At 34.8% G+C, this 16873-nt stretch overlaps 1 long non-coding RNA gene across 2 annotated transcripts in view; it reads left to right on the top strand.

The window, feature by feature from the left end:
- LOC141580434 (uncharacterized) overlaps window positions 1-6158 on the top strand; it is a 29250-nt gene extending 23092 nt beyond the window's left edge. For both annotated transcript variants that reach the window (XR_012512633.1, XR_012512632.1), the window contains one exon: window positions 5404-6158. This is a non-coding gene — a long non-coding RNA (uncharacterized LOC141580434). The remainder of the gene's footprint in view (window positions 1-5403) is intronic.
- The last annotated feature ends 10715 nt before the right edge of the window (window positions 6159-16873 follow it).

The raw sequence follows: 16873 nt of genomic DNA on the forward strand, positions 1-16873 counted from the left end.
TTTATTTTGCTTATGATTGTCGTTTTATGGGCTCTTTTTTTTGGTTATATATGAAGTTTAAAGTGTTTTTTTTTTTTTTTTTTTTTCCTAGTTCTGTGAAGAAGGTCAGTGGTAGATTGATGGGGATAGCACTGAATCTATAAATTACTTTGGAAAGCAGGGCCATTTTAACCATACCGATTTTTCCTGACCATAAGCATGGAATGTTTTTCCATCTGTTTGTGTCCTCCCTTATTTCCTTGAGTAGTGGTTTGTAATCCTCCTTGAAGAGGTCCTTCACAGCCTTTGCTAGTTGTATTCCTAGGCATTTTATTTTCTTTGTGGCAATCGTAAATGGGAATTTACTCATTATTTGGCTCTCTGTCTTTTACTGGTGTATAGGAATGCTTGTGATTTTTGCACATCGATTTTGTATTGTGAGACTTTGCTGAAGTTGCTTAGCAGCTTAAGGAGATTTTGGGCCGAGACAATGGGATCTTCTAAATATACAATCATGTCATCTGCAAATAGAGACAATTTAACTTCTTTTTTTCCTAATCGAATACCCTTTATGACGTTTTCTTGCCTGATTGCTCTAGCTAGAACTTCCAATACTATGTTGAATAGAAAGGGTGAGATAGAGCACCTTTGTCTAGTGCCAGTTTTCAAAGGGAATGCTTCCAGTTTTTGCTCATTAAGTTAGATGTTGGCTGTGGGTTTGTCATAAATAGCTTTTTTTAATTTTGAAATGTGTTCCATTGATACCTAGTTTATTGAGAGTTTTTTTTTTAATTTTTTTTTATTTTTTTATTTTTATTTATTTATTTTTTTTTTTAGCATCAAGGGCTGTAGAAGTTTGTTGAAGGCCTTCTCTGCATCCTTTGAGATGATGTGTTTTTTTTTTCTTTGTTTATGTGATGGATTACATTTATAGATTTATGTATGCTGAACCAGGCTTGCATCCCCGCGGTGAAGCCTACTTGATTGTGATGGATAAGCGTCTTGATGTGCTGTTGGATTCAGTTTGCCAGTATTTTATTGAAGATTTTTGCATCAATGTTCATCATGGCTATTGGCCTGAATTTTTTTCTTTTAGTTGTATGTCTGCCAGGTTTTGTCTGAGGATGATGATGGTCTCGTAAAATATGTTAGGGAGTATTCCTTCTTTTTGTATTGTTTCGAAGCGTTTTAGAAGGAGTGATATGAACTCCTCTTTGTACATCTGGTAGAATTCTGCTGTAAATCCATCTGGGCCTGGAATATCTTGGTTGGTAGGCTATTAATTACTGCCTCAACGTCAGTCCTTATTGTTGGTCTATTAAGGGATTAACTCCTTCTTGATTTAGTCTTGGGAAGGTGTAAGTGTCCAGGAGTTTATCCATTTCTTCCAGATTTACTGGTTTATATGCATAGAGTTGTTTGTAGTAATCTCTGATGGTAGTTTGTATTTCTTTGGAATTGGTGGTGATACCCTTTTTATCATTTTGTATTGCATCCATTTGAGTCTTCTCTCTTTTCTATGTCATTAGTATGGCTATCTTGTCTATTTTGTTGACCTTTTCAAAAAACCAGCTGCTTGATTTACCGATTTCTTGAAGAGTTTTTCTTTGCCTCTATCTCCACTTCTGCTCTCATCTTAGTTACTTCCTGTCTTCTGCTAGGTTTTGAACTTTTTTTGATCTTGCATCTCTAGCTCTTTCCATTTTGATGATAGGGTGACGATTTTACATCTTTCCTCACTTCCAATGTGGGCATTTATTGCTATAATTTTTCTCGTAGTCACTGCTTTAAATGTGTCTCAGAAATTTTGGTATGTCGTGTCTTTGTTCTCATTGGTTTCGAAGAACATCTTTATTTCTGCCTTCATTTCATTGTTTATCCTGTTGCTGTTCTGGAGCAAATTGTCCCGGTTCCACGTACTCGTGTCGTTTTGAGTGACTTTCTTAATCCTGAGTTCTAATTTGATTTCACAGTGTTCTGAGAGATTGTTAGGATTTTCGTTCTTTTGCATTTGCTGAGGAGCGACTTACTTCCAATTATGTGGTCAGTTTTAGACTAGGTATCATGCAGTGCTGAGAGGAATATATATTCTGTGGATTTGGGGTGGAGATTTCTGTAGATGTCTGTTAGGTCCACTTGGTCCAGATCTGCGTTCAAGTCCCGGATATCCTTGTTGATTTTCTGTCTTGTTGATCTGTCAAATAGTGACAGTGGAATGTTAGTCTCCCACTATTATTGTTTGGGAGTCTAAGTCTCTCTGTGGGTCTTTGAAAACACCGCATGTTCTCACGCATAGGCGGGTGTTGAACAGTGAGAACACATGGACACAGGGAGGGGAGCACTACGCACTGAGGTCTGTCGGGGAGAAACAGGGGAGGGACAGCAGGCGGTGGGTAGTTGGGGAGAGATAGCATGGGGAGAAATGCCAGATACAGGTGAAGGGGAAGAAGGCAGCAAATCACACTGCCATATTGTAGCTATGCAACAATCTTGCATGTTCTTCACATGTACCCCAAAACCTAAAATGCAATTTAAAAAAAGGGAGTATTCCTTCTTTTTGTATTGTTTCAAAGAGTTTTAGAAGGAGTGATATGCTTTACGTATCTGGGTGCTTCTGTATTGGGTGCATACATATTTAGGATACTTAGCTCTTCTTGCATTGATCCTTTTACCGTTATGTAAAAGACCTTGTCTCTTTTGATCTTTGTTGGTTGAAAGTCCATTTTATCAGACCAGGATTGCAACCCCTGCTTCTTTTTGCTCTCCATTTGCTTGGTAAATCTTCTTCCATCCCTTTATTTTGAGTCCATGTGTGTATTTGCACATGAGATGGGTCTCCTGAATACAGAACAACAAAGGATCTTGACTTTTTATCCAGTTTGTCTGTGTCTTTCAATGGGTGCATTTAGACCATTTATATGTAACATTAATATTGATACGTGCCAATTTTATCCTGCCATTTTGTCACTGGTTGGTGGTTTTGCCCGTTAGTCGATGCAGTTTATTCGTTATGTCCTCGGTCTTTACCTTTTGATACGTTTTTGTAGTCGCTGGTAGTGGTTGTTCCTTTCCGTGTTTAGTGCGTCTTTCAGGAACTCTTGTAAGGCAGGTCTGGTGGTGATAAAATCTCTCAGCAGTCGCTTGTCTGTAAAGGATTTTATTTCTCCTTCACTTATGAAGCTTAGTTTGACTGGATATGAAATTCTGTGTTGAAAGTTCTTTTCTTTAAGGGTGTTGAATATTGACCCCCACTCTCTTCCGGCCTGTAGGGTTTCTGCTGAGAGATCCACTGTAAGTCTAATGGGCTTCCGTTTGTTGATGACCCAACCTTTCTCTTTCTAGCTGCCCTTAACATTTTTTCTTTCATTTCAACCCCGGTCAGTCTGATGATTATGTGCCTTGGGGTTGCACTTTTTGAGAAATATCTTTGTGGTGTTCTCTGTATTTCCAGAATTTGAATGTCAGCTTGCCTTGCGAGGTTAGGGAAGTTCTCTTGGGTAATATTCTGAAGTGTGTTTTCCAGCTCGGATTCATTCTCCCTGTCACATTCAGGTACGTCGATCGTGCATAGATTTGGTTTCTTCACATAATCCCATAGGTCTTGTAGTCTTTATTCATTTTTGTTCACTCTTTTTTTTCCTCTAATGTGGCCTTCTCATTTTATTTCATAGAGTTGATCTTCAATTTCTGATATTCCTCCTTCCACTTAATTGATTAAACTACTAAAATTGGCGTGTGCTTTGTGAAGTTCTCCTGCTGTGTTTTTCAGCTCCATTAAGTCGTTTATGTTCTTCTCTAAGCTGGTTATTCTAGTCAGAATTTTGTCTAACCACATTTCAAGCTCAGCGCCTGGATTGTTGAGTAAATTTATCAATCGGAACTTTCATAAACCTACGGTTTTGAACTAATTTTATTACCTGAACTGGAAATTGACACACAAAATTGACAGTGCATGGAAAAGATGATAAGCAGTTTTCTAGAATTAAAATAGAACGTGATCTTTACTTAATCAAAGAATGCTCAACTCAAGGGGACAGAGATCACTCGTTTTGACTGCATGAGCTACGGGAGGTAGAGACAACTTTTTGAAAATACAGAGCTAAAACTGTCCGTGCTTTGAATGCTAGACAAGATTTTCAGAATACACAGCTAAAACGGTCCCCGCTTTAGCTCTGTATTTTGAAAAAGTTGTGTGCTCTTCAAAGAGAAAGCTACATTTGCTGTGACTTTGGCTTTGAGGGGAAATGGGATGATGAGTGAGAGGGTGGTCACTGAAACCAGCTCATTTCACACTGACCACTGAGGCCACATCTCTCAGGTGAGAAGCAAAGTGAGAATTTGAACCAGGCACATTCTCCTTAGAGACAATGAGCCAAAGACAGGTCCGATGGAATCTAATGTCTTTTCATGATGACATCAAACACATCAAGCTCTCGTTAAGCCATTGAAGTGTCACATTGGGTCTAGGGGAGGCGGTGCACACTGTGGAATTACACGTCCGAAGATTTGGATTTGATTTCCAGCCCTCTGCCAGTCAGTCTGCCAGGAACTTTCAAGCGACAAGCCTTAGAAGAGGCCATTTCTGTCTCTGATTCCAAATTCTTTCACAGGGATTTATGTGGGCCTTAAGGCCCACTAAAAAAAGATCCCTCTTACGGCTTAGTGCCTACTTTCTTGATTTGATTTGTCAATCTGGACTGAATACAACTTTGGTTTTGGATTGACTCTATTACCTCTCCTAGAAATTAACACACAAAACTGACAGCTGATTGACAAGATGAGAAGCAGTTTTCCAGAATTCAAATTGAACTTAATCCTTTCTTAATAAAAGAATGCTCAATTCAAGGGGACAGAGATCACTAGTTTTGACTTCATGAGCTATGGCAGGTAGAGACAACTTTTTGAAAATTCACAGCTAAAACTGTCCGTACTTTGAATGCTAGACAAGTTTTTCAGAATACTGCTGTGTATTTTTAAAAGTGGCGTGCTCTTCAAAGAGAAAGCTACTTTTTCTGTGACTTTGGGTTCGAGGGGAAATGGCAGTCCTCTTCAGTCAGCAGGGACGACACCTGAGTCCTTTGCAGTCCTTTTGTCTGCCTCTGAGGGTGAAATGAGAGTGGTCACTGTCATCATGAGCCGTGTCTGAAAGAATTATTCACATTTCCTACGAGAATAGACGGCTGAAATAGAGAAAGGCGTGTGTTTTTTTGGAGCATGGACTGGTTCAAAGCCCACCTCAAAACACTAAGTATTTTGCTGAACACGAGAAGTGGTGTGTGCGGCCTGTGTTTGGGTGTTTTTTGTGTCACTGTGTGTGTGTGTGTGTGTGTGTGTGTGTGTGTGTGTGTGTGTGTCTGTCTGAGGGTCTGTGTGTCTGTGTTTCTGTCTCCATTCCTGAGCAGCAAATCTTTTTTCCTCTTTTAGCATGTTACTCAGAATTGTGGATGAAGCCCAGCACTCCTGAAAACACTATACATGTATGGTTGAAGGAAATTTTCTTGATGATGAGTGAGAGGGTGGTGACTGAAATCAGCTCATTTCCCATTGACCACTGAGGCCACATCTCTCAGGTGAGAAGCAAAGTGAGAATTTGAACCAGGCACATTCTCCTTAGAGACAATGAGCCAAAGACAGGTCCGATGGAATCCAATGTATCTTCATGTTGACATCCATCACTTCAAGCTCTCCTTAAGCCATTGAAGTGTCACATTGGGCCTGGGGGAGGCGGTGCACCCTGTGGAATTACACGTCCGAAGATTTGGATTTGATTTCAAGCCCTCTGCCAGTCAGTCTGCCAGGCCCTTTCAAGTGACAAGCCTTAGGCGAGTCCCTTTCTGTCTCTTTCCCGATTCCTTCACAGGGATTTATGTGGGCCTTAAGGCCTACTGGGAAAAGATACCTCTTCTGACTCAGTGCCTGCTTTCTTGATTTGACTTGTCAATCTGGAGTTGAATACACCTTTGATTTTGGATTGATTCTATTACCTCTCCTGGAAGTTAACACACAAAACTGACAGTTGATTGACAGGATGAGAAGCAGTTTTCCAGAATTCAAATAGAACTTAATCCTTTCTTACGAAAACAATGCTGAACTCAAGGGGACACAGATCACTCGTTTTGACTTCAAGAGCTATGGCATGTAGAGACAACTTTTTGAAAATACACAGCTAAAACTGTCCGTGCTTTGAATGCTAGACAAGTTCAGAATACACAGGTAAAACGGTCCCCGAATTAAGTGATTTAGTATTTGTATTTTTGAAAATATCACAGCTTAGGGGTTTATTTGTATTATATTCAAAAAAACAACTAAGAGTCGTATTTGTATTTTTGAAAATAACACAACTTGGGGGTGAATTTGTATTATATTCAAAATAAAACTAAGAGTTGTATTTGTATTTTTGGAAATAACACAGCTTGCGGGTGTATGTGTATTATTTTCCAAGATACAGCTAATTGTTGTATTTGTATTTTGGACAATAACACAGCTTGGGGGTGTGTTTGTATTATTTTCAAGATAGAGCTAAGGTTTGTATTTGTATTTTTGAAAACAACAGAGCTTGGGTGTGTATTTGTATGGTTTTCCAAGAGACAGCTAATGGTTGTATTTGTATTTTTGACAATAACACAGCTTGGGGGTGTATTTGTATTATTTTCCAAGATACAGCTAAGGGTTGTATTTGTATTTTTGACAATAACACAGTTTGGGGGTGTATTTATGTTATTTTCAAAGATACAGCTAAAGGTTCTATTTGTATTTTTGAAAATAACACAGCGTGGGGGTGTATTGTATTATTTTCCAAGATACATCTAAGGGTTGTATTTGTATTTTTGACAATAACACAGATTGTTGGTGTATTTGTATTATATTCAAAGATACAGCTAAGTGTTGCATTTGTATTTTTGACAATAACTCAGCTTGTGTGTGTTTTTGTGTTATTTTCAAATATACAGCTAAGAATTCTATTTGTATTTATGACAATATCACAGCTTGGGGGTGTATTTATATTATTTTCAAAGATACAGCTAAGGGTTGTATTTGTATTTTTGACAATAAAACAGCTTGGGGGTGTATTTGTATTATTTTCCAAGATAAAGCTAAGCGTTGTATTTGTATTTTTGACTATAACACAGCTTGGGGGTGTATTTATGTTATTTTCAAAGATACAGCTAAGAGTTCTATTTGTATTTTTGAAAATAACACAGCTTGGGGGTGTATTGTACTATTTTCCAAGATACAGCAAAGGGTTGTATTTGTATTTTTGAAAATAACACAGCTTGCAGGTGTATTTGTATTATATTCCAAGATACAGCTAAGGGTTGTATTTGTATTTTTGACAATAACACAGCTTGGGTGTGTATTGGTATTATATTCCAAGATACAGCTAAGCGTTGTATTTGTATTTTTGACAATGACACATCTTGGGTGTGTATCTATGTTATTTTCAAAGATACAGCTGAGGTTTCTATTTGTATTTTTGAAAATAACACAGCTTGTGGGTGTTTTGTATTATTTTCCAAGATACAGCTAAGGGTTGTATTTGTATTTTTGAAAATAACACAGCTTGGGGGTGTATTTGTATCATTTTCCAAGATACTGCTAAGGGTTGTATTTGTATTTTTGAAAATAACAGAGCTTGGGGTTGTATTTGTATTATTTTCAAAGATACACGTAAGGGTTGTATTTGTATTTTTGAAAATAACACAGCTTTCGTGTGTTTTGTTTTATTTTCCAAGATACAGCTAAGGGTTGTATTTGTGTTTTTGAAAATAACACAGCTTGGTGGTGTATTTGTATTATTTTCCGAGTTAAAGCTCAGGGTTGTACATGTACTTTTGAAAATAACACAGCTGGGGTGTATATTTGTATTATTTTCCGAGATACAGCTAATTATTGTATTTGTATTTTTGAAAATAACAGACCTTGGGGGTGTATCTGTATTATTTTCCAAGATACAGATAAGGGTTGTATTTGTATTTTTGAAAATAACACATCTTGGGGGTGTATTTGTATTATTTTCCGAGATCCAGGTCAGGGTTGTATTTGTATTTTTTAAAATAACACAGCTTTCGTGTGTTTTGTTTTATTTTCCAAGATACAGCTAAGGGTTGTATTTGTGTTTTTGAAAATAACACAGCTTGGGGGTGTATTTGTATTATTTTCCGAGATACTGCTAACGGTTGTATTTGTATTATTGAAAATAACAGAGCTTTCGGGTGTATTTGTATTATTTTCCGAGATACAGCTAAGGGTTTTATTTGTATTTTTGAAAATAACACAGTTTGGGGGTGTTTTTGTATTATTTTCCGATATACAGCTCAGAGTTGTATTTGTATTTTTTTAAATAACACAGCTTGGGGGTGTGTTTGTATTATTTTCCCAGTTACAGATCGGGGTTGTATACGTATTTTTGAAAATAACACAGCATGGGGGTATATTTGTATAATTTTCCAAGATACAGCTAAGGAATATATTTGTATTTTTGAAAATAACACAGCTTGGGGGTGTATTTGTATCATTTTCCGAGATACAGCTGAGGGTTGTATTTGTATTTTTGAAAATAACACAGCTCGGTGGTGTATTTGTATTATTTTCCAAGATACAGCTATGGGTGTTATTTGTATTTTTGAAAATAACACAGCTTGGGGGTGTATTTGTATTATTTTCAAAGACACAGCTAAGGGTTGTATTTGCATTTTTGAAAATAACATATCTTGTGGGTGTACTTGTATTATTTTCCGAGATACAGCTATCGGTTGTTTTTGTATTTTTGAAAATAACACAGCTTTGGGGTGTATTTGTATTATTTTCCGAGATACAGCTGAGGGTTGTATTTGTGTTTTTGAAAACAACACAGCTTGGGGGTGTATTTCTATTATTATCCGAGATAAAGCTCCGGGTTGTATTTGTATTTTTGAAAATAACACAGCTTGGGGGTGTATTTGTATTATTTTCCGAAATACAGCTAAGGATTGTATTTGTATTTTTGAAAACAACACAGCTTGGGGGTGTATTTGTATTATTTTCCGAGATACAGCTATTGGTTGTATTTGTATTTTTAAAAATAACACAGTTAGGGGTGTATTTCTATTATTATCCGAGATACAGCTCAGGGTTGTATTTGTATTTTTGAAAATAACACAGCTTGGGGGTGTATTTGTATTATTTTCCGAGATACAGCTGTGGGTTGTATTTGTATTTTTTAAAATAACCGAGCTTGGTGGTGTATTTGTATTATTTTCCGAGATACAGCTAAGGGCTGTATTTGTATTTTTGAAAATAACACAGCTTGAGGGTGTATATGTATTATTTTTCGAGATACAGCTAAGGGTTGTATTTGTATTTTTGAAAATAACACAGCTTGGGGGTGTATTTGTATTATTTTCCGAGATAAAGCTAAGGGCTGTATTTGTATTTTTGAAAATTACACAACTGGGGGGTGTATTTGAATTATTTTCCGAGATACAGCTAACGGTTGTATTTCTATTTTTGAAAATAACACAGCTTGGGGGTGTATTTGTATTATTTTCCGAGACACAGCTAAGGGTTGTATTTGTATTTTTGAGAATGACACAGCTTTTTGGTGTATTTGTATTACTTTCCGAGATACAGCTCAGTGTTGTATTTGTATTTTTGAAAATAATAGAGCTTCGGGGTGTATTTGTATAATTTTCCGAGATAGAGCTAAGTGTTGTATTTGTATTTTTGAAAATAACACAGCTTGGGTGGGTTTTTGTATTATTTTCTGAGATACAGCTCACGGTTGTATTTGTAATTTTGAAAATAACACAGCTTGGGGGTGTATTTGTATTATTTTCCGAGTTACAACTCAGGGTTGTATTTGTATTTTTGAAAATAACACAGGTTGGGGGTGTATTTCTATTATTTTCCGAGATACAACTAACGGTTGTATTTGTATTTTTGAAAATAACACAGCCTGGGTGTGTATTTATATTATTTTCCGAGACACAGTTAAGGGTTGTATTTGTATTTTTGAAAATAACACAGCATGGGGTGTATTTGTATTATTTTCCGAGATACAGCTAAGGGTTGTATTTTATTTTTGAAAATAACACAGGTTGGGGGTGTATTTGTATTATTTTCGGAAGTACAGCTAAGGGTTGTATTTGTATTATTGAAAATAATAGAGCTTGGGGGTGTATGTGTATTATTTTCTGAGATACAGTTAAGGGTTGTATTTGTGTTTTAGAAAATAACACAGCTTGGGGGTGTATTTCTATTATTTTCCCAGATACAGCTATGGTTTATATTTGTATTATTGAAAATAACACAGCTTGGGCGTGTATTTGTATTATTTTCCGAGATTCTGCTATGGGTTGTATATGTATTTTTGAAAATAACACATCTTGTGAGAGTATTTGTATTATTTTCCGAGATACAGCTCATGGTTGTATTTGTATTTTTGAAAATAACACACCTTGGGGGTGTATTTGTATTATTTTCGAGATACAGCTCAGGGTTGTATTTGTATTTTGGAAAATAACACAGCTTGGGGGTGTATTTTTATTATTTTCTGAGATACTGCTAAGGGTTGTTTTTGAATTTTTGAAAATAAACGAGTTTAAGTGTGTATTTGTATTATTTTCCAAGATACAGCTAAGGGCTGTATTTGTATTTTTGAAAATAACACACATTGGTGGTGTATTTGTATTATTTTCCGAGATACAGCCGTGGGTTTTTTTTGTATTTTTGAAAATAACAGAGCTTGTGGGAGTGTCCGTATTATTTTCCAAGATAGAGATAAGGGTTGTATTTGTATTTTTGAAAATAACACAGCTTGTGCGTGTATTTGTATTATTTTCCGCGATTCTGCTATGGGTTGTATTTGTATTTTTGAAAATAACACAGCTTGGGGGTGTATTTGTATTATTTTCCGAGATACAGCTCATGGTTGTATTAGTATTTTTGAAAATAACACACCTTGGGGGTGTATTTGTATTATTTTCGAGATACAGCTCAGGGTTGTATTTGTATTTTGGAAAATAACACAGCTTGGTGTGTATTTGTATTATTTTCCGAAATACAGCTAACGGTTGTATTTGTATTTTTGAAAATAACACAGATTTGGGGTTTATTTGTATTATTTTCCGAGATAGAGCTAGGGGTTGTATTTGTATTACTGAAAATAACAGACCTTGGGGATGTATTTGTATTATTTTCCGAGATACAGCTAAGGGTTTTATTTGTATTTTTGAAAATAAGGCAGTTGGGGGTGTTTTTGTATTATTTTCCGAGATACAGCTCAGGGTTGTATTTGTATTTTTGAAAATAACACAGCTTGGGGGTGTATTTGTATTATTTTCCGAGTTACATCTCAGGGTTGTATTTGTATTTTTGAATATAACACAGCTTGGGGGTGTTTTTGTATTATTTTCCGAGATACAGCTCAGGGTTGTATTTGTATTTTTGAAAATAACACAGCTTGGGCGTGTATTTATATTATTTTCCGAGATACAGCTATGGGTTGTATTTGTATTTTGAAAATAACACAGCTTCGTGGTGTATTTCTATTATTATCCTTGATACAGCTAAGGGTTGTATTTTATATTTTTGAAAATAACACATCTTGGGCGTGTATTTGTATTATTTTCCGAGATTCAGCTAAGGGTTGTATTTGTATTTTTGAAAATAACACAGCTTGGGGGTGTTTTTGTATTATTTTCCGAGATACAGCTAAGGGTTGTATTTCTATTTTTGAAAATAACACAGATTGTGGGTGTATTTGTATTATTTTCCGAGATACAGCTAAGGGTTGTATTTGTATTTTTGAAAATAACACAGCTTTGGGGTGTATTTGTATTATTTTCCGAGATACTGCTATGGGTTGTATTTGTATTTTTGAAAATAACACAGCTTGGGGGTGTATTTGTATTATTTTCCGAGATACAGCTCAGGGTTGTATTTGTATTTTTGAAAATAACACAGCTTGGGCGTGTATTTGTATTATTTTCCGCGATTCTGCTATGGGTTGTATTTGTATTTTTGAAAATAACACAGCTTGGGGGTGTATTTGTATTATTTTCCGAGATACAGCTAAAAGTTATGTTTGTATTTTTGAAAATAACACAGCTTGGTGGTGTATTTGTATTATTTTCCGAGATACAGCTATTGGTTGTATTTGTATTATTGAAAATAACAGAGCTTTGGGGTGTATTTGTATTATTTTCTGAGATACAGCTAAGGGTTGTATTTGTATTTTTGAAAATAACACAGATTTGGGGTGTATTTGTATTATTTTCCGAGATAGAGCTAAGGGTTGTATTTGTATTATTGAAAATAACAGACCTTGGGGGTGTATTTGTATTATTTTCCGAGATACAGCTAAGGGTTGTATTTCTATTTTTGAAAATAACACAGATTGTGGGTGTATTTGTATTTTTCCGAGATACAGCTAAGGGTTGTATTTGTATTTTTGAAAATAACACAGCTTTGGGGTGTATTTGTATTATTTTCCGAGATACTGCTATGGGTTGTATTTGTATTTTTGAAAATAACACAGCTTGGGGGTGTATTTGTATTATTTTCCGAGATACAGCTCAAGGTTGTATTTGTATTTTTGAAAATAACACAGCTTGGGCGTGTATTTGTATTATTTTCCGCGATTCTGCTATGGGTTGTATTTGTATTTTGGAAAATAACACAGCTTGGGGGTGTATTTGTATTATTTTCTGAGATACAGCTAAAAGTTATATTTGTATTTTTGAAAATAACACAGCTTGGTGGTGTATTTGTATTATTTTCCGAGATACAGCTATTGGTTGTATTTGTATTATTGAAAATAACAGAGCTTTGGGGTGTATTTGTATTATTTTCTGAGATACAGCTAAGGGTTGTATTTGTATTTTTGAAAATAACACAGATTTGGGGTGTATTTGTATTATTTTCCGAGATAGAGCTAAGGGTTGTATTTGTATTATTGAAAATAACAGACCTTGGGGGTGTATTTGTATTATTTTCCGAGATACAGCTAAGGGTTGTATTTGTATTTTTGAAAATAACACAGCTTGAGGGTGAATTTGTATTATTTTCCGAGATACAGCTAAGGGTTTTATTTGTATTTTTGAAAATAAGACAGTTGGGGGTGTTTTTGTATTATTTTCCGAGATACAGCTCAGGGTTGTATTTGTATTTTTGAAAATAACACAGCTTGGGGGTGTATTTGTATTATTTTCCGAGTTACATCTCAGGGTTGTATTTGTATTTTTGAATATAACACAGCTTGGGGGTGTTTTTGTATTATTTTCTGAGATACAGCTCAGGGTTGTATTTGTATTTTTGAAAATAACACAGCTTGGGCGTGTATTTGTATTATTTTCCGAGATACAGCTATGGGTTGTATTTGTATTTTGAAAATAACACAGCTTGTGTGTGTATTTCTATTATTATTCGAGATACAGCTCAGGGTTGTATTTGTGTTTTTGAAAATAACGCAGCTTTGGGGTGTATTTTTATTATTTTCCAAGATACAGCTATGGGTTTTATTTGTATTTTTGAAAATAACACAGCTTGGCGGTGTATTTGTATTATTTTCCGAGATACAGCTCAGGGTTGTATTTGTGTTTTGGAAAATAACACAGCTTGGGGGTGTATTGGTATTATTTTCCGAGATACAGCTAAGGGTTGTATTTGTATTTTGGAAAATAACACAGCTTGGGGGTGTATTTGTATTATTTTCCGAGATACAGCTATGGGTTGTATTTGTATTTTTGAAAATAACACAGCTTGAGGGTGTATTTCTATTATTATCCGAGATGCAGCTCAGAGTTTTATTTGTATTTTGGAAAATAACACAGCTTGTGTGTGTATTTGTATTATTTGCCGAGATACACCAAAAGTTGTATTTGTATTTTTGAGAATAAAGCAGCTTGGGGGTGTATTTGTATTATTTTCCAAGTTACAACTCAGGGATATATTTGTATTTTTGAAAATAACACAGCTTGGTGGTGTATTTGTATTATTTTTCGAGATACAGCTAAGGATTGTATTTGTATTTTTGAAAATAACACAGCTTGGGGGTGTATTTGTATTATTTTTTGAGATACAGCTATGGGTTGTATTTGGATTTTGAAAATAACACAGCTTGGGTGTGTATTTCTGTTATTATCCGAGATACAGCTCAGGGTTGTATTTGTATTTTTGAAAATAACATACCTTGGGGGTATATTTTTATTATTTTTCAAGATAGAGCTAAGGGTTGTATTTGTATTTTTGAAAATAACAGGGCTTGGGGGTGTATTTGTATTATTTTCCGAGATACAGCTCAGGGTTGTATTTGTATTTTTGAAAATAACACAGCTTCGGGGTGTATTTGTATTATTTTCCGAGATACAGCTATGGGTGGTATTTGTATTTTTGAAAATACCACAGCTTTGGGGTGTATTTCTTTTATTATCAGAGATACAGCTCAGAGTTTCATTTGTATTTTGGAAAATAACACAGCTTGGGGGTGTATTTGTATTATATTCTGAGATACAGCTAAGAGTTGTATTTGTATTTTTGAAAATTACACAGCCTGGGGGTGTATTTCTATTATTTTCGGAGATACAGCTAAGGGTTGTATTTGTATTTTTGAAAATAACACAGCTTTGGGGTGTATTTGTATTATTTTCCGAGATACTGCTCTGGGTTCTATTTGTATTTTTGAAAATAACACAGCTTGGGTGTGTATTTGTATTATTTTCCGAGACACACCTAAGGGTTGTATTTGTATTATTGAAAATAACAGAGCTTTTGGGTGTATTTGTATTATTTTCCGAGATACCGCTGAGGATTGTATTTGTATTTTTGAAAATAACACACCTTGGGGGTGTATTTCTCTTATTATCTGAGATACAGCTCAGGGTTGTATTTGATTTTTAAAAATAACACAGCTCGGGGGTGTACTTGTATTATTTTCCGAGATACAGCTAAGGATTGTATTTGTATTTTTGAAAATAACACAGCTTGTGGGTGTATTTGTATTATTTTCCGATATACAGCTAAGGGTTGTATTTGTATTTTTGAAAATAACACAGTTTTGGGGTGTATTTGTATTATTTTCCGAGATACAGCTATTGGTTGTATTTGTTTTTTTGAAAGTAATACAGCTTGGGGCTGTATTTCTATTATTATCCGAGATACACCTCAGGGTTGTATTTGTATTTTTGAAAATAACACAGCTTGGGGTTGTGTTTGTATTATTTTCCAAGATACAGCTATAGGTTTTATTTGTATTTTTGAAAATAACAGAGCTTTGTGGTGTATTTGTATTATTTTCCGAGACACAGCTAAAAGTTATATTTGTATTTTTGAAAATAACACAGCTTGGTGGTGTATTTGTATTATTTTCCGAGATACAGCTATTGGTTGTATTTGTATTATTGAAAATAACAGAGCTTTGGGGTGTATTTGTATTATTTTCTGAGATACAGCTAAGGGTTGTATTTGTATTTTTGAAAATAACACATCTTGGGGGTGTATTTCTATTATTTTCCGAGATACAGCTATGGGTTGTATTTGTATTTTTTAAAATAACACAGCTTGGGCGTGTATTTGTATTATTTTTGGAGATTCTGCTATGGGATGTATTTGTATTTTTGAAAATAACACAGCATTGGAGTGTATTTGTATTATTTTCCGAGATACAGCTCATGGTTGTATTTGTATTTTTGAAAATAACACAACTTGGGGGTGCTTTTGTATTATTTTCGAGATACAGCTCAGGGTTTTATATGTATTTTGGAAAATAACATAGCTTGGGGGTGTATTTTTATTATTTTCCGAAATACAGCTAAAGGTTGTATTTGAATTTTTGAAAATAAACGAGTTTGGGGGTGTATTTGTATTATTTTCCAAGATACAGCTAAGGGCTTTATTTGTATTTTTGAAAATAACACAGCTTGGTGGTGTATTTGTATTATTTTCGAGATACAGCTGTGGTTTTTATTTGTATTTTTGAAAATACCAGAGCTTGTGGGTGTATCCGTATTATTTTCCAAGATACAGTTAAGGGTTCTATTTGTATTTTTGAAAATAACACATCTTGGGGGTGTATTTGTATTATTTTCCGAGATACAGCTAAGGGTTGTATTTTTATTTTTGAAAACAACACAGATTGGGGGTGTTTTTGTATTTTTTTCCGAGATACAGCTATGGGTTGTATTTGTATTTTTGAAAATAACACAGCTTGGGGGTGTATTTCTATTATTATCCGAGATGCAGCTCAGAGTTTTATTTGTATTTTGGAAAATAACACAGCTTGTGGGTTTATTTGTATTATTTTCCGAGATACACCAAAAGTTGTATTTGTATTTTTGAAAATAAAACAGCTTGGGGGTGTATTTGTATTATTTTCCAAGTTACAACTCAGGGATGTATTTGTATTTTTGAAAATAACACAGCTTGGGGGTGTATTTTTATTATTTTTTGAGATACAGCTAAGGATTGTATTTGTATTTTTGAAAATAACACAGCTTGGGGGTGTATTTGTATTATTTTCCGAGATACAGCTATGGGTTGTATTTGGATTTTGAAAATAACACAGCTTGCGTGTGTATTTCTGTTATTATCCGATTTACAGCTAGGGTTGTATTTGTATTTTTGAAAATAACACACCTTGGGGGTGTATTTATATTATTTTCCATGATACAGCTATGGGTTATATTTGTATTTTTGAAAATAACAGGGCTTGGGGGTGTATTTGTATCATTTTCCGAGATACAGCTCAGGGTTGTATTTGTATTTTGGAAAATAACACAGTTTGGGGGTGTATTTGTATTATTTTTTGTTATACAGCTAAGGGTTGTATTTGTATTTTTGAAAATAACACAGCTTTTTGGTGTATTTGTATTATTTTCCGAGATACAGCTATGGGTTTTATTTGTATTTTTGAAAATAC

This window comes from Saimiri boliviensis, chromosome 11 (assembly GCF_048565385.1).
Source record: "Saimiri boliviensis isolate mSaiBol1 chromosome 11, mSaiBol1.pri, whole genome shotgun sequence".
Taxonomy (NCBI): Eukaryota; Metazoa; Chordata; class Mammalia; order Primates; family Cebidae; genus Saimiri; species Saimiri boliviensis.